Source organism: Podarcis cretensis, assembly GCF_951804945.1.
Source record: "Podarcis cretensis genome assembly, chromosome: 6".
Classification (NCBI taxonomy): domain Eukaryota; kingdom Metazoa; phylum Chordata; class Lepidosauria; order Squamata; family Lacertidae; genus Podarcis; species Podarcis cretensis.
This window is the reverse complement of record NC_137175.1, coordinates 100,233,851-100,251,886: the sequence shown is the minus strand read 5'-3', so window position 1 is coordinate 100,251,886 and position 18,036 is coordinate 100,233,851. Positions and strand designations below refer to the sequence as shown.

Sequence of the window (18,036 nt, the reverse complement as noted above, 5' to 3'; positions counted from 1 at the left end):
CAACCCAAACAGAACTGCATCTCCTGTAATTCATGGGACTAAACTTGATGGCCATATCTGTGAGGGTAGCAGACAGGGTTTTCTGAGCTCAGCATGCAATTTTAAGTTAGGCTTCCTCTTCATGCTGCAGTCCTTTGTCTGGGGCTGAGAGCAGCTTTCATTAGCAAATAGGTTCACCAGCCTATGACCCTGGTGCTCAGATCGAAAGTCCTCTGTGTGCGTAGGTGAGTCACCATGAAAAATCCTACACTAGAAACCAGTAATGTGCAGTAATATCTGTGTTATTGAGAGCATTATAATACTTGGGTTTGATGATTTTTTGGTGCACAGTCCTTCACGTAGTTTAATAAAGATATTTATGTTACTTGGTGTTGTAGAACTTCCTTTATCACTACAGTCTCTGTTCTGGGACATTACAACCAAAGATGCCATGTCTTTCTTTTCTGAACAGAACCAGCACTAGTCATCCCCAAATTTTCTCACAGTTTGACTTTTCTAGTGCCATTGCATGGCCATCTTGAAACAGTTTACAGTTTGCACTGAAAAAATTTTTGGATTCCCTAGATAACATGGAATAAATATATTACAAATGTTGTCAAAAGTGTGGTATGGATTTATCCTTACCTTTTGCTTCATACAAAAGGAGTCTCAAAGTGATTTTAAATGGATAGCGATGTCCAATAAAAATACAATTAAAACTAAACAAATTTGGGCATTAGGACAGCCTCTAGGTGAGGAAGCATTCTTTTAAAAAGAAACCTGGACATGCTCAAGTCTATTCGGCCTCCGATGTTAGAATTCTTGTGAAAGTAACAACCGTGTTTGATTGCTGTACCAAGAAGTTCATTGGGAGCACCTAAAACACAGTGGAAGAGACCTGTTTTGCATGCAAAAGGCAAGTGTAATGACGACAGTGCATTGTTAATTAGGAACTTGGAAATGTTCCCTTGGAGATGAATGTGAAGTATGCAAGGTCACAACAGTAAAATATAAACAGAAAGAGCATTCATGTGCTTAGTTGTTCTTTTTTTAAAGCAGGACTATCACATTAAGAAGGAAAGATGCTCATTAATCATAGTGAGCTTTGAAGATGGAGAGAGCAAAGCTTTTTCTTGTACCATTGGTCCTCAAAATAAATTTGCATTGATGTATTTTCTAAAAATGCAAGCAGAATATTTCTTTCCCCATTACCTGCAGTTTTAGGAGTACGAAGGTTGCTGTTAAAGGTTCTGTGGCTTTAAAAAATCACCTGGATGACTTCTTTACATTTTCCACTGACATCTTATAGACCATTAATATGCCCATGAGAGTACTGTATTCTGAGCACTTGGATAAAGTACAGCTATAGCATTAGAACCATAAAGACAATGTCGACAGAAGTCCAGGTGGTATGTAATTCCATCTTGGGACGAGGTGTTCTTAATAGAACTATAAAAAGAATAAGATAAATATATTATTAAGCCATTCACATGTTTTTCTGAATTATAGTCTTGGCAGAGTTCAAACAGCATCACTATTTATTTTCCCTTGATGCCTGAGAAAGCAGCATGGCAGAAGGGGGAGCAGGTGAAGATGTCTCTATCACTACCTATGTCAATGCTAAGTCCTATTGCACCTTTTACTGTTTGCCTTGCACTCTGAGAAGACCACAGGAACCCCAGGAGAGAACAGGTGGCAGCTTTGTAGAAAACAGCTGGCTTCCCGCTAGTCTCTACTGTTGTAGGAGAGATTGGGTTGAGAGATACATCTTTGCTTCTCTGAAGATTGAACAACTCTTTGCTTGTGGAGAGAAAAGAGGGACACAAGAATGGATAATGGGTAGTAGCTGCAGTGTACAATTCCTATGACTAGGTGCAGAGAAAAGGAATAAAAAAGAACATATTCAGACTGGCCTTTCGTAGCTTTGGTTTTGTTTGCTCAAGTAACTCTCCAACTGCAGAACTTGTTTTTAATTACTTTGCAATTTGGTACCTCAGTTTTCGAATGTAATCTGTTCCGGAAGACCATTCGAGTTACAAAACGTTCAAAAACTGAAACTCAATAGCCGGCAGCTAGGCTTCAGGGTTTTGCACTCAGTGGAAGTCGCGTTTCCTGTTCTACTTCCAAGGCGTGTTCGAAAACCAAAGCATTTACTTCCGGGTTTATGGCGTTCGAGTTCCGAAACGTTCGTCAATGGAGACATTAAAAAACCGAGGTACCCCTGTATCACTTGTTTTACCAGTCTCACTGAAGTGTTAGCATTATCTGTACCAGTCTTCCTTTGTAGTTTTCAGGAGCTAATTGGATTTGCCCAAATTCATTGTACACAGTTCTTCCATGGAGTACAGCCCAGACCAAAGCCAGGAGAGTCAGTGGAGAAGACAATGGTTGTGCCATAGGGCATGGGAAGCCTAAAGTCAATTGTTTAGTATTTTGAGAGGGTTCAGCTGCAATTTCCGTCCTTTGCAGTGATGCTTTTTTAAAAAATAATAATGTTTGCATTTAATTTCCTCTCTGAGTCAGTGAATATTGATGATGTTCCCTATTCAGGGGTCAGTTAAAGGCTAAATGTGGTCATTTTCCATAGCTAAATATGTATGGCTTTTTAGTGGCCCTCTTTCCTCAAGGCACATATGGACGGTCTTCCTGTTGATTTTGCCTTTTTGCTCTTACCATGTTTTATCAAGTGGCAGGCAGCCTTCTCAATATCCTGCATTTTAGTTTTGAAGTACTATGTGAAGACTTCCTTGTCCTGGTGACCCATCTTCATGTTTAATCAGGAACGGCTTTTTTTTTTTTTTGTATTCTCAGGGGGCTGTTTTGTTTTCCAGGTAGATATATCCTGTGGACCAGAAATGCCACAGAAACCTGCCTCCTCACAAGTGAAGGAGTTACAATAAAATGCAATATGTCACATACTGAATTCTGTGAAATTCAAATTGTAATACGGTGCAATAAAGTTGAATATATGAAGAAGCAATAATAATACAATTAAAGACCACACAGAATCTAGCACAGCACATTACCGTTGCTACAACAATATCAAGTTGTCCACCAGGAGCCTCAATAATTTTCACATGGTTAATGGGGGGGAAAGTTTGGGAACCATTGCTCTAGATGATATTGCTTCACACGGTGGTGGAATTGGCAGTGCATAAGCATGGTCACCAGTGGCTCACCCCTTCTTGTGGCATGCATGTGGGGCAGTGGGTGGCTGCCTGTCTGTGCTGTGCTTTTGCAGAAGATGGAAACACCACTTTCTGATGCTGTTATCTCCTGCAGAATCACAAAGGAGAAGGAGAAGAAAAAACATCTACAGAGAAATGGGGGTGGTTTTCTCTCCCGATAGTTAGGCTGAATTCTACAATTAAGTCCACTGGTGCAGAATTTAAAAATAAAATTGCATTTGCACCTAGCCCTAATTAGGATTTGGTCCCCCCCCCAAAAAAAAAGTATAGGAAGGGTCTATTCATCTCATCCATGCACCCCAAAAAGAAAAATGATATATTTTGTATGTATGATGATAACCCAGACACTATCTTTTTTCCTCTCTGGCTAAACATAGGCACTAAAGGAATGTTTTTGCCTCCCTCATCCTCTTTTGGTATCTCAGCAAGCAAAAGTTGCTCATGGCAGCAATCTGTTCTTAATTTAATGCATAGTGGCCAAATAATAGCTTGCAACATCAAAAAGCATAGAAGCCCCTGCTGCGCCACCACGGACAGATGATTAGCACTTTACCAGAGGATCAAAGGTCCTGCTGACTCTGCTGCCCAGTAGCCACCTACTAGCAGAAAGCAGGCAAGAAGGCAGGTAGAAAACAGATGTGTTTTGTAGTATTGTTGATTTGGTGTAAAATGACACTTTTGGAAGGTTGTATGCCCGGGAACCTGAACATCCCTTGCACCGCTGCTTTTAACCCTTCTTTCTCCCCCACCAGCCACATATCTGGATGTGTATTTGTCCGGTTGAAAGAGAAAGTGTCTGAGGAAGAGGGTTGCAGGGAGAATGGTGAGGCAGGATCTCTGCCAAACATGTTGCTTTAGCCTCAGTTTCAGAGAAGCAGTCCATAAATGGCAGTACAGTATTTAATTGTTAAGATTTTAGACTGGATGTTAATATTCTTCCAAAAGTCAATATTGGTTGGCTTCTCTCTGCAGTTTCCTCTCTTTCCCCCACCCCTCTAATTGATTTGAGTCCATGAATTATTCACTGCTGAGCTCCTGGAAAAAGTAAACTGTTGTGTCCCAAAGGTAATGGTAGTGGACATGTGGATAGGTTCCATGAACTGTGAAAGTATAAATCAGACTTGATTGAAGGAGCTGACTCCCAGCAAGAGCTGAAAAGAGGAGTCGATGCAGGCAAGGGAGACACGGAGGAGCCCAGCAAGGAGTTACGGGGCCTTCCTGGGCCTGAAGTTGGCTGCCCCTTAGATAGAATCACACATCACAGCTTGGATTGGGACGCCCATCATCTTGAAGTGGCTGGGAGCAGGAGAGCTTCCAAAGTATTTAAATTTAATCAGACCCTCAATATAGAAAGGTTAAAGGTAAAGGAAAAGGACCCCTGGGTGGCTAAGTCCAGTCAAATTCAACTCTGCTTTCAGGACGAGGGAGCCGGCATTTGGTCTGCAGTCAGCTTTCTGGGTCACGTGGCCAGCATGACTCAACCGCTTCTGGCACAGTGGGACACCGTGACGGAAGCCAGAGCGCACGGAAACAGCATTTGTGTGTTTTCCAAAGCACCTAGTCTCAAAATACTGCCTCCCTCCATATGACCCCACTGGGCCCGCAACCATCCTCTGAGGCTGTTTTTCGTGTGTCCCTCCCCAAGAGAGGTCCAGAGGGTGGACCTTTTCTGCAGTGGCTCCCACTTGTGGAATGGTCTGCCCAGGTTGGTGCCTTCATTATACACCTTTAGGCGCCAGGTGAGAATGTTCCTCTTCAACCAGGCTTTGGGCATACTAACTGTTATGTACTGAAGTTCTCACCCTGGGCCAGCAGGGGGATACTGTAGATAGCTTATATAGCTTATAGAATTTATAGCTTAGAGAATCAATATAGGTTATAAACTTTTTATAGGTTATAAACTTTTTGGTGAGGGAGGGTGTCCTGCCTGATTGTAGGCTGAGGTACAACTTAAGTTTATTACTTATATAAGTTATAGACTCTGGGGTGGGATGTGGATGTCTTTATGAATTTGTGCTGAACCTGTTGAAGCTCTTGCAAAGTAGCAAGGAGCCTTGGTGCTTTTTGAATGGCTGCAAACCCAAAAAAGGTCAAGAGGGAGATTCCCCCCCCCCCATCTTTCCCTCAAACCTGGTGAAAAGTAGGAGCTTGTCCCTGATGCGGCCTGCACCCGTGAAGACCAAATAGTTGCCCTTGCCCCTAACAGGCTGCTGAATATGTTTATTTACCATGTTGCATTTGTCTATTATTGAGGAATTGTCAAAGTCTCTGAGCTGCCTAGAAAATGGGATAGGGAATTTCACTGTACACTGCGGTAGAGGAGTCTCTGACCTTGTCAGTGGAATGCTGGAAGTGAACCGGAGGCTTGTCCACGCTCAATATGTTTCCATCTGTTTCACAAAGCAGAACAAGCAAATAAAGTCCACATAAGAGACATCTTATGTGCTCCCCTTTTTGTACAGCATTTTGAATTGTCTGTTTACAATATGACTTGTGTTCCCCAAACTTCTGAGAGCTGAGGCATGCTTAGTGGTTTTTTTTTAATTTTAAATAAAACTGGTGGCATGATTCACTCTTGCACTCAAAAGATTTGCTTTCAGAATGTCTAAGAACAAAATCTATCATTCCATAGAGATGCCCTCATCTTTGAATGGGCTGTTTGGATAGGTGTATCTTGATTCAAAGGAGGTGAGCTCAGAACAGTGACTTGTGCAGAAGAGACACCTGTAGCCCCTTCTAGGAACAGATAACTAGTACAGCTTTTAATTCAGAGAGATTGGCCCATCCTATCACACCAAATGTTGAGATGGAGCAGAATTAACCACCTTCAGTGAAGGCCAATTGAAATGAAATAAGGCAGGAGTCATTAATCATGCAGAGACACACTGGGTAGCCTCCTTGTAGGAGTATAGTTCAGGCTTGCAAGAACTTTTAATTGCACAAATTGGGAATGATTATTGCAGGGTATGACAGCAGTTCTTTGGATTTGTTTAATCCCCTAACTAAGTCTGTTGTTACATTTATGAACACTTTTATAATGGGCTGTGTGAGCCTTGAGCAATAAATTCTTTCAGACAGCTTTTTTATTATGATTTTTTTTATAAACAGTATCAGGTTACTGGAACAACCTGGCAAAGGTCATTTTCTGTAGCTCACACGAGGGTAATAATTGCCCTAATACGCTTTGTTGAACATTTTTTTCCTGGACCGGAGACCATCAAATTACTCATCTCAAAGTACAAAATCTGGTTCAGAAATGGTCTGACTACATGAAAATCTTAGCTGTATTGAGCACTTTACATTCACTTGCCATGTATTTTCCTTAATAAAGTCCAGGCTAATCTGGAGATTATACTGATAAGAATGGAAGATGTAAATAGGGTGATTCCGTTTTGGCGTTAATGTGACTGGTTGTTGTGCTCATAAAGCAGAATGATCTTCCCAGTGAGTTGGTATTTCAGGCCAATGAAGTCATAGCTGTCTGCCCGGCAGTCTCCAGCTTGGAATCATTCATGCAAAATAAAGTTATTGCCAGAATTTCTCTTCACATACCTGCATTTGACGGAGGGCTCCTTGGACAGGTCAAGAGAGGTTTTGTTTGGTCAGTGGCATTTTCTTGTAATGGGAATCTTCCTAAGACAGATCTGTCCTAAACTGCAAGCAAGAGAGCACACATGAGGTCCATTTCACAATCCATGTAGCACCAGGGCCATGACACTTAAATCTGGCTCAGTTCTAGAAATCAGACTAAACAAGCTAGAGGCAAAGCTAGATAGTAAGTACAGCAGTTTTGGGGTGAAGGATGAGTCATAGCAGATCAAATAGCCACAAACAGGTTGTAGTACAGGGATAGGCAACCTAAGGCCCGGGGGCTGGATGCAGCCCAATCGCCTTCTCAATCCAGCCCACGGACAATCTGGGAATCAGCGTGTTTTGACACAAGTAGAATGTGTCCTTTTATTTAAAATGCATCTCTGGGTTATTTGTGGGGCATAGGAATTCGTTCATTCCCCCCCCCAAAAAAAAATAAAAATAAATATATAGTCCGGCCCACCACATGGTCTGAGGGACGGTGGACCAGCCCATGGCTGAAAAAGGCTGCTGACCCCTTGTATTAGCTCATCTACAACAATACAAAAATCACAAAGTTTGGGAAAAATTGGGAACATTTGAGCTTGGTAGCTGCCAGATTATAAGGAAGTGGTTTTACCAGACAGTCAGCAAACCTTGCTAGAACTCAGTACAGGCAACTAACTGCAAGACACCACTACCACCACCTTGGGGAAAACTTTGGCATACTTTCACAAACATTTCATTATAACCAGAAAAGTCAGAACCTACACCTGAGAATGTCAAACATTTGACAGGAGTCTAAATTCTGTATTGGATTCACTATTGGTGAAACTAGCTAGCTAGATATTTTTATTAGAAGATGTCTGATTCCAAATCTTAGCTAAAAGAAACCACCCCAAAGGAGCTTCATTTCCTCAAAGCTTTGTGATTTTGACTGATACATGATGAACCTGTCAGAGAATGGAATGCTGGTTCAGCCATTCATCTTTTGCTTGCCTCCATGCTTTAGAAAGTTCCCCACCTTTTAAAACTTAAAAAGGTACTATTAATTTACTTGTTCATTTGTTTACTTTTTAATACACTCTGCCTCCCGGAGCGTAAAACTGCTCTGAGAATTGAGAAGGGGGAGGTTTCTTAGTGACACACAATCGGTGCTCCCCACAGCTGGCATCTCCTTGCACATTTGTACTTCTGACCCCATGTCATGGAGAGAGAAAATAGATGTAGATTTAATGTGGTTGCTTCCATATGTCAGCCTTTGCTGAAATGATGTTCTCCAGGTGTTTTGGACTACAACTGCCTTGAGCCACGGCTAGCATGGCTAATGATCAGGGATAATGGGGCCAGGTGAGTGGATGCTGCCATTTGTCATGTTGAGAAAGCATTGCAGGAGGCCAACCATTTTGGGTAAAAGAAGGAAAATGTTTAAAAGAGTAAAGGGAATTGTGTGTTCTCTGGACACTCTCCAAGATGCACAGTTGGTTTGCCCCTTCCACATATGATTCAAATTCAAAATGAATTTATTCTCTTTTCCACCCTGTAACTGCCAACAGAAGTAACTGTTTACCAGTCACCGATTGAGAGAATGAGCCAAGCAGGTTGCCACAGACATTTCTCATGCGCACGCCTGTGGCTTGAAACTCTTGAGGCAGACAAAAATAAAACTGACAAAATCCATTATCCTACATACTACATAACTGTAAACCCATTCTCCAAGGCAGGCCCTTTCGTATCCAAAGTAGTCCATGAATGCACAAGAGGGAGTTCTTAGGTTTGCAGAAATCCAAAAAAAATAGTGGGGAAAACCCTAAAAGGCAAGGGGGGGATCAGAAGCAGCCCAAAGTGGGCGTCCTTTCATAACTGAGAAACACAAAGATATTCCGTGAGAGTTTTTGCTACCAACACTCATGCTGTGGTTAACAAATTGCACACCAGCTCCTTATAATTGGAACCAATTTGGTCACTTAGTTTAACAAAATTGTCCTAGGAGCTAGTGGCATTTTGATTATTTTAAGGCTATTGCTTTTGTTGACTTCAGTTGGTGCCGAATCATTTTGAAGCAATAGTCAGGGGGTAGGGAATTCAATCAGATTAGCAGGCTGTATCTTTATCTCCCCAAGGGCCAAGTTTATGTCTCCAAGGGCCAAGTTTGACAGATGGGTGGGGCTACTGAACTTTGACTCACCTGATGTCACGATGGCCTCAGGTGCCCTATTTTCGCTCACACAGTTTGAAATTAAACACTGCAGGCAGAGGCACAGTGTTTGGCACACCCTGGTGATCAGCTTTGCAGGGATTTTGCAAATATCCATTTGGGCCAAACATTTCTTTACCTGCCCTATGTATATGGTGTCATTTATGATGTCAGGTATAGAGCAACTGGGAGGCTTGACCAGAATGGCTTTTGGGCCCAAATAGGAAGTCCGGACAGGCTTCATTAGTCTCGCTATAGCTAGAAGAAAGCTTACAAACTGCAGTATGAGTTAACTATCATTTAATTTGTCATAAAAGTTAGTGCAGATGTGAGTGGTTATTTTGTGGCTGTAATGGTAGTTATCCCAAGAGAGAGAGGAAATACCCAAACAAATGGGGGAAAGAGGTGCTGCGCAGTATGTGTGCTCCTGATGGCAAACCCATGATTTGGCTGTGAGACATTATATCCATTCTTGGTTTCTAGTACAAATTCACCCATTGTGCTTCATGGCTGAGTGGAAATTTGAACCAAAGTGTCTCCTGTCCAGATCTGGCACAGTGTCCACTAAATTCTTGGCTCTCGTGACACTAATGCAGAAGTGCAAGTCACAGTCCCTGTGTACACAACCCTTGAGACTGAGAACCCAGTCACTCTAGGACACATGTTGCGCTCTTGCGAAGTGCTTCTTGAGACGGATTTCATAAAATCTTTCTTACAAGTCTGCCTTCAGGCCATGCTCATTGTTCCCCAAAATTTATGAACTTCATTGCATGCTGCCGGATCTGTAAAAACATGTCAGGAGCAACCTGTAGTCCCCCGCCCCGGTGTGTTTAAAGTGCCTAAGGTGGAAATTCTATTTGATGAGATGTTTGCTGGTTAGAATTTACCAAACCAGGCTGATATCTGTGGTTGGGTGGGTTTGATGACGCAAAGCACGGCTAACCTTAAAGGTAAAGGTAAAGGTACCCCTGCCCGTACGGGCCAGTCTTGACAGACTCTGGGGTTGTGCGCCCATCTCACTTAAGAGGCCAGGGGCCAGCGCTGTCCGGAGACACTTCCGGGTCACGTGGCCAGCGTGACATCGCTGCTCTGGCGAGCCAGAGCCGCACACGGAAACGCCGTTTACCTTCCCGCCGGTAAGCGGTCCCTATTTATCTACTTGCACCCGGAGGTCCTTTCGAACTGCTAGGTTGGCAGGCGCTGGGACCGAGCAGCGGGAGCGCACCCCGCCGCAGGGATTCGAACCGCCGACCTTTCGATCGGCAAGCCCTAGGCGCTGAGGCTTTAACCCACAGCGCCACCTGCGTCCCTCTCGGCTAACCTTACCTTCTCTAAAAACATCTTACTTGTCTCTCCCACACACCCATTTTCTGTGTTGATTTTTTTCAGTTGTTGATCACTGAAAATAAAAAAAATAAGAAATAGAAGTCCTGCCAGGGTTGCAAACTTTAATCATTGACTGAAAATGGATCTTGCATATTTAAGCTGACCCCACCGCTACTCAGGGCAGGCAGCAGACTGTTGAAGGCTATTCTATGTTATCTATATCATTTCTGCCGCTGTTCTTGACAACCATATGTCAGAAGTGCTCTGATGGTGTTTCCTGCTTGGCAGGGGGTTGGACTCGATGGCCCTTGTGGTCTCTTCCAACTCTAGGATTCTATGATTCTGCCATGTTTCCTCTCCTTTCTTTCAGAATATATGAACTCTTATCTGTGAGCTTGCAGATTTGCATGGTCCCAGTGAGTATAGTTTGGCTTATCATATCAGGCAAATCAGGCCAATCCTGCTCCTTGGCTAGTATTGAACTTCAGATCCCACTTGGAAAATAACATCATTTTTATATTACTATTATTTTTAAATAGGCCAGTTTAGTTCACGAGGTGCAGACTTACAGAGATGCTATCTGAAATCTGCAATGGCCCTAATTTTTATTCCTGTAGGTTCCCTCTGTTCCCTGGTACCTTTACCATGTAGTCCTCCCATGAGCTCAAACCTCCTAGGCTAAAAATGTATTAAATTGTTAGCAGATCTAAGTTGATGTGTCAGCACAAAGTAGCTATTTTGGTGTAAAAGCTCAGCTATCAGAAAATAAATATGCCCCTATAAAAATAGAAGTAACTAAGCCTGAAACATTCCACTATGTCACTTTTTATAAATAAAGCTGTTAACAATTGATATGGATCAGTGTGTAATCTTGCTTTTTATTTGACCTAGTATCTCTGTGCTATGTGAACAGTACAATTAATCCTTTACACGTTTTTCCTCCCCTGTTCTCAAAGATCAATGTTTCTGAGCAATGAAAAATAAATCAAAACTCACAACTGATGCCAGAAATAAACACTGACCTTAAACAATGCTTGTGTAAATACTGGTTGGGTAGAAAATATATGAAAATAGGCCCTCTTCTAAAACTTCTTTGAGTGAATTTCATCAATGGTTTCCTTCTACGTTTTTTTTGGGGGGGGAGGTGGGGCAGTGGAATTTTTTTAATACCGCCTCTGCATCATTTTCATCCTCTGCATCATGTGCCCATGTGCCATTTAATCAGAATGGGTGTAGTGGCCAATGTGATCTGTCCATAATGCCTCAATGCAGCGCCATGCATGAAGACTCAAGGATGTCCTTAAATAAAATCAGATGGGTGAACACACTATGTGAGGGCAAAGAAGATTAGAAATTTTGTTTGAGAATCATTCATTGAAAGGTTGTCTTGCCAAGTGCAAGGTAGTTCTTTTAAAATGAGATTCAGAAGTAATAGAAAATGCAAGTGAGTGAGAAGATTAAAGATTTTATTCTAAACAGGAAGCAATACAGTGGTACCACTGGTTGTGAACGGGATCCATTCCAGAGCTCCGTTCACAACCTGAAAGGAACGCAACCCGCATTCGCTTGTCTGTGCAATGCTTGGGTTGCGATTCGTCGCTTCCGCACATGTGCGTGACATCATTTTGCACGTCTGGGCATGTGAGAGTGGCAAAACCGGGAAGTAACCCTTTCCGGTACTTCCGGGTCGCCGCAGGATGCAACCTGAAAAGACGTAACCTGAATTGAACGTAACAAGAGGTATGACTGTATATACAGACCAAGCAAGCGCTTCAAGCTGCCACTTGGAATCCCTCAAGAAGCGGTGAAGTGACTCGCCCAGGAAGCCTCAGTTTGCATGGCCCCTCGACCCAGGCTTCTCTCTATTCTGCCCCAAACCATATGATTTATAGATAGCTAGATAGCTAGCCTGTGCGGCGTGCAAATTATTCATTAGCCACCCCCTCCCAATGCCTCACTTTCTCGAAACAATTTCCAGCATCAAAGAAGGTACTCATCACTATCTCTTCCTCCTGATTAGGACACTATAGGCTGTTCTCATGCCATCAAACAACTTGAGAGATAAGGAGAGGGGGAAGGAACAGGGGCAGGAAGAGGGCAACCGAGTCAGAGCACTAACTCTGGAGAGATTGCCCATACAAAGGTAGGGTATCAGAATTGAAAGACTCAGATGCTGCTGCTGCCGAACAAAAGGGAATTTGGCTGCAATGGAAATGCTGGGCAGATGAATATTCTGCACTGCACCCCTCCCCAAATTTTGCCTATGCTGAGTGTGTTAATTTCAAGGCGAGTATCAAAACTGGAGAATACACAGTACTGCCCAGAATTCAACCCACAAAAACATAGCAGGCACACACAGAGCTCTATAAATTGGATAACTTTGCTTTTAATTAAATACAAAGGGAGGAATTCAACTTTGCACTAGCATAAATCTGACTTCCCTCCCCTATGCCCTGTTCTGGAGGTAGGAGACCCTCCAAAGCTAATGGGGGGGGGCTGCAGGAGGCATGGGGGGGCTGTCGCAGTAGCAGGAGTGCTTGTGCTGCCTCCTGCTAGTGCAATTACTTAGTTGGATCCATCCCAAGCAAGGATTACTAGCAGTTACTGGCATGGAAATATACTTGAAAGCCTGTGACCAATGCTTAGTGAAATCCTGAGGCAGAAAAAGGATTGCTTAATTATTTAGTGGAAGACTGTGGACTTTTCAGTGCCTCATAGAATCATAAAACTGTAAAGTTGGAAGGGACCCCGAGGGTCATCTAGTCCACCCCCTGCAGTGCAGGAAACTCTGCTCAAGCATCCATGACAGATGACCATCCCACCTCTGCTTAAAACTTTCCAGTGAAGGAGGGTCCACCACCTTCCAAAGAAGTCCACTGCTGAACTGCTTTTACCATTAGAAAGTTCTTCCTGGTGTTCAGCTGGACTCTCCTTTCTTGTAACTTGACTCCTTTGGTTCAGTTCTTGCCCTCTGGAGCAGGAGTTATTTTATAGTTCTTGCCTCATGCACTTCTTGCTTTCCCTTATGAATAAATTACGTAGAAGTAAGAGAGGGTTTTTGGGACGCGGGTGGGGCTGTGGGTAAAACCTCAGCGTCTAGGACTTGCTGATCGCATGGTCGGCGGTTCGAATCCCCGCGGCGGGGTGCGCTCCCATCGCTCGGTCCCAGCGCCTGCCAACCTAGCAGTTCGAAAGCACCTCCGGGTGCAAGTAGATAAATAGGGACCGCTTACCAGCGGGAAGGTAAACGGCGTTCCGTGTGCTGTGCTGGCTCGCCAGATGCAGCTTGTCACGCTGGCCACGTGACCCGGAAGTGTCTGCGGACAGCGCTGGCTCCCGGCCTATAGAATGAGATGAGCGCACAACCCTAGAGTCTGTCAAGACTGGCCTGTACGGGCAGGGGTACCTTTACCTTTACCTTTAAGAGAAGGTTTGCAGATTTAGCATAATTTAGATTAGGCCGTTGAGTTCAGCCTTTTCTGAATGCAATATTTTGGTCACCTTAGCAAAGCATTTGCAGTATGTATGCATGTATATGTAAGCAGCGTTCGAAACTCCCGTTGTTCTAGGCACATTTTGAGATACAGAATTTCATCAGCGCAAGCAGTTTCTGATCTCTGGGCACAATACTGCGCCTAAAATTTCAGATTAAAACTGCAGAGTGGAAGGAAAGAATGACCTTTTTTCTGTCTCCCCACTTTCAGCCACTCTCTGAAGACTGGAGAAGAGACCCTCTTCAGAATATTAGGGGGGTGGGCAGGGGAAGGACTAGAGCATGTGAAAAACAAACATAATATTTTAGCTGCAGTCCATTCATTTTCAGCTTTGTAGTATTGTTATGAGAAAGTGAACCTAGACATTCTGTTGTTGTGCCCATAACCTTGGTTTAAGGTGCCCTTTAGCACCTAGCTTTCATATATCAATTTCTAACACTGATACTAAGGCAAGAGAACTCGTAGCCTAGCTTGTGACTTTCTGATGGTCAGAAGTAATGACGCACTCTTGGTCCTTCCAAATTATAGTGCTCCATGTAGCCTGCTATAAACCTCCTCTTCTGTCTGGTTGTCCTTTTGTGAGCAGAGTTGCAACTTGACTTTCAGGATATGGCAGACATTCCTCCCCAGAGCAAAAGTACTGTAACAACTTGACTCTTGTATTAACTTGAAACACATCCGATTAGTTGGACCTGCTGCCCCTCTTTTCCCTGCTCCTTTTTTATCTCACTGAAGCACATGATTTAAAAAGTTTAAAATAAACAGGGCAAAATAGGCTAACTATTGCTGAACATAAAAAGGGCAAGTACAGTGGCACCTTGGTTTACAACCATAATCCATTTGTAAACCGAAACAGGTTGTAACCCAAGGCACACTTTCGCCAATGGGGCCTCCAAAAAATTTTGTTTGTAATCCAAAAAAAGGGTTGTAATCCAAAAAAAGTTTGCAAACCGGGACACCACTTCCGGTTTTGAAGGGTTTGTCATCCAAAACGTATGCAAACCAAACTTTTTGCAAACCAAGGTACCACTGTAATATTTTTTTCAATACATGCTTGTGCATGTATCAAGGCTTCTGTCCTGACACACACTTTGGGAATTTCTGGTACAGTGGTACCTCGGGTTACATACACTTCAGGTTACAGACACTTCAGGTTACAGACTCTGCTAACCCAGAAATAGTACCTCGGGTTAAGAACTTTGCTTCAGGATGAGAACAGAAATTGTGCTCCGGTGGCACAGCGGCAGTGGGAGGCCCCATTAGCTAAAGTTCTGCTTCAGGTTAAGAACGGTTCCAGGTTAAGAACGGACCTACGGAACGAATTAAGTTCTTAACCCGAGGTACCACTGTATATGTGCCAACTTTTCATCTTCCCCCGATGCAATTTTTAGGAGATCATTACAGTTCAGTAACTTGAATCCATCACATGCTCACATTCTGCCTGCCCTCACATAATTGTACTGAATTTCTGCAGTAGGCTGGAAAGGAGGCTTTTTTTAAAAAAGGCAAATTGCTAGCATTGGGAATAAATCAAGTGCCTTAATCTCTTCCATTCCTTTCTTGTGTGGTGCTTTAGTTTCCCATGAAGAAGAAGAAATGTCCAGTCTGGATCTCCTTTTCGTTGCAGCTCTTAACTTAAAAGTGAGATGTATATCAGAGAGTGATTTCAAGATGGTTGTGGCTGCATTTCACATTCACTGCTGTATGGTTGTGACATGGGCATAGCCAACGGGGGGGGGGGGATGGGGGCATCTCCCCCCCATCAAGTAAAACAATGGAAATACTTGACCAACTGACCAATCACGGTGGTTCAGCTCCCACTAACAAAAGTCCTGTCCCCCCTAACAAAAATCCTGGCTACGCCCATGCGCTGTGATATTTGGCAAGTAGTTGCTAAAGCACAGTAGGTAACAGTGGGATACACCATTGCATTTAGGGCAGAAATCACACCCACACACACACAGAAAGTAAGTGGCAATGAACTCAGTGTGACTTCCATTTGGGAAGATGTGTGTAAGATTGCACTGTTGATCTGTTACACCTGGGAATCTTCTTTCATTCATACTATCCTACTACTTTAATCGTTGTCATTTTAGATAGTGCTATGTGTGACAGCAGATTTCCATCAGAAGAGACAAAGGGACCCATTCAGCGAGGAACATTTGACAAACTCAGGTTTCTTGAAAACAGATTGCAACTTAATTTACTCCTGTGGCGTGCCACCTGCTTAAGAAATGAACCAGGAAAAGTTGAGCTTGGTTCAGTTACAGCAAACAATGCTGTTCATTTGTATGACACTTGAGAGCAGTTTCTGTTCTCTTTTTTAATCTGGGGAGCTGCATAGAAACCTGTGCAACTCGATCTCTGGACTCCACAGCAAGAAATCTAAGCAAAGTTGCTCCCCAAGGACCAGATGTTCTCTCTTAAAAGCTGCCCGACAGCCGTTTCTTACTCAGGTTTTCTTGATTTGATGCCACTGACTCTCAAGTCCGCATACTAGGTTTAGTTTTACCTCTTGATTATCTTGGGAGCATTCAAGCAACTCCATTATCATAGTAAAAAGTGCAAAGTTCCCTGCCCTCTCTCTCTTTAGGAAAAGAGCCACCAGCCTGACCTGGCTATGGATACCCAGTGAGGTTGGAGGCTGATCTGGGCTGTTCTTCACTTTAGTCACTCTTTCTCCATCAACAGTTCCTACCGTATTGGCCCGGATATAAGCCGCACTCGAATATAAGCTGCACTTTTAAATTGGAGGCGTGGGGGGGAAATACCTGCATATAAGCCGCTCCCTTCCTCGCTGTTCCTGGCTGCATACTGGGGGGGGGGGGGCTGTGCTGTGTTGCTGGCTCTCTCCCTTCCCGGCCTTGGGGGAGAGCATGGGGAACTATGCACAGGGTGGGTGGCACTTTGCCACGCTCCTGGCACTGTTTGCCCTGTGCTCCTGGCTGCATACCTTAAGGTTGTGAATATAAGCCACACTTTAATTTTTCATGATTGGAATTTGGGGGAAAAGTGAGGCTTATATTCAGGCCAATATGGTATTTTATGTGTAGAGCTATATATAAATAGTCTGTGTGCCTTCTCCGTGTGGTCTGCTGGGAATATGCATTGTGCAGAGACTGGGTGTGCGTGTCTCCTGGAAGCTGGCTGGAGGGAGCTCTCAGCCATTTTCCTACTCTACCCCATTAACATCAGAAGATTACTAGTGGCACTTGGCCTCACTTGCATTCCAGCATTGTTATCCTCATATTGCAGTTTGCTAATCTGAAGCAGTGTACAGTAACCCTGCAATATAGCTCACTGTTAATAGTGCTATGAGTTTGTGAGTGCTAGACCCCTCTTCTCCCTGGATCAATAGTGTTAAAAAAATATAATCAAGCTTTCTGATCCCTGGATCCAGCAAGTGCTAAAAGCTAATCAAGCCAGGCTAGCTTCCTGAACCCCTGGAGTCAGCAAGTGTTAAGATATAAGCCAGGCTAGCTTCCTGATGAGGCAATCGCCTGGGTGACGGGCCATTAAGAGAGCAAAGGAAGGGAGCTCTGTGTGAGATAGCAAAGGGGTCAAAACACAGATAGTGAGAAGGACGAAACTCAGAGTCTGAAGGAGAGCTGTGGTGCAACCTAGAAGCAAAGCAGAGAGAGAGAGAGAGAGAGAGAGAGAGAGAGAGAGAGAGAGAGAGAGAGAAAACCAGGCCGAATCTCTGCTTGAATCCAAGGCTACAGGAGAAACAAGACCCTTTTGGAGTGTTAATGCTGTGAACCCCTCCATCACAGGCTCGGGTTGCATATATGTTTAAATAAACCATATGTCATAAAAACACCGCAGTCTCCACTGCGTCACATTTCCAAAAGGAAACACAAAACCTGGGTAAGTGTCTTGAATCCCTGGAATCTCACACTGCTCAGATATTGGGGTGACCTGCAACAACATTATAGATTAAAGGTGGGGCTGATGCTAATTTGGATTTCCAGCCACAAATCCCCGTTACAAATTCTCCACTGATTTATATGAGCAGTTCTCACCTCCACCCCCAGGAAGGGTGGAAAAGCTCTACTGAAACAGTAAACTGGTGCTGGGTATTTGTCTAGTTATAATGAATCTGTAGTGTGAAGGCTGAGAATTCTGCTTGAGATTATGAGGGAGGAATTGAATGCAGTTCTAAGCAGTTTGCTCCACCCTGCAAGGCACGCCTCCCTCTGGAGGCTGTTCTGAGGGGTCTCCGGACCCTCCCCAAAGCCAGCTCAGGGGACATGAGGGCATGTGGGGAGGGGAGAGGACTCCT

General features: G+C 43.7%; 1 protein-coding gene and 1 long non-coding RNA gene across 2 annotated transcripts in view; both read left to right on the top strand.

The window, feature by feature from the left end:
- Nucleotides 1-18,036, top strand: part of LOC307218974 — a 95,304-nt gene that overhangs the window by 14,669 nt on the left and 62,599 nt on the right. The gene's annotated exons all lie outside the window — the stretch shown is intronic.
- COLGALT2 (collagen beta(1-O)galactosyltransferase 2) overlaps nucleotides 1-18,036 on the top strand; it is a 56,322-nt gene that overhangs the window by 2,951 nt on the left and 35,335 nt on the right. The gene's annotated exons all lie outside the window — the stretch shown is intronic.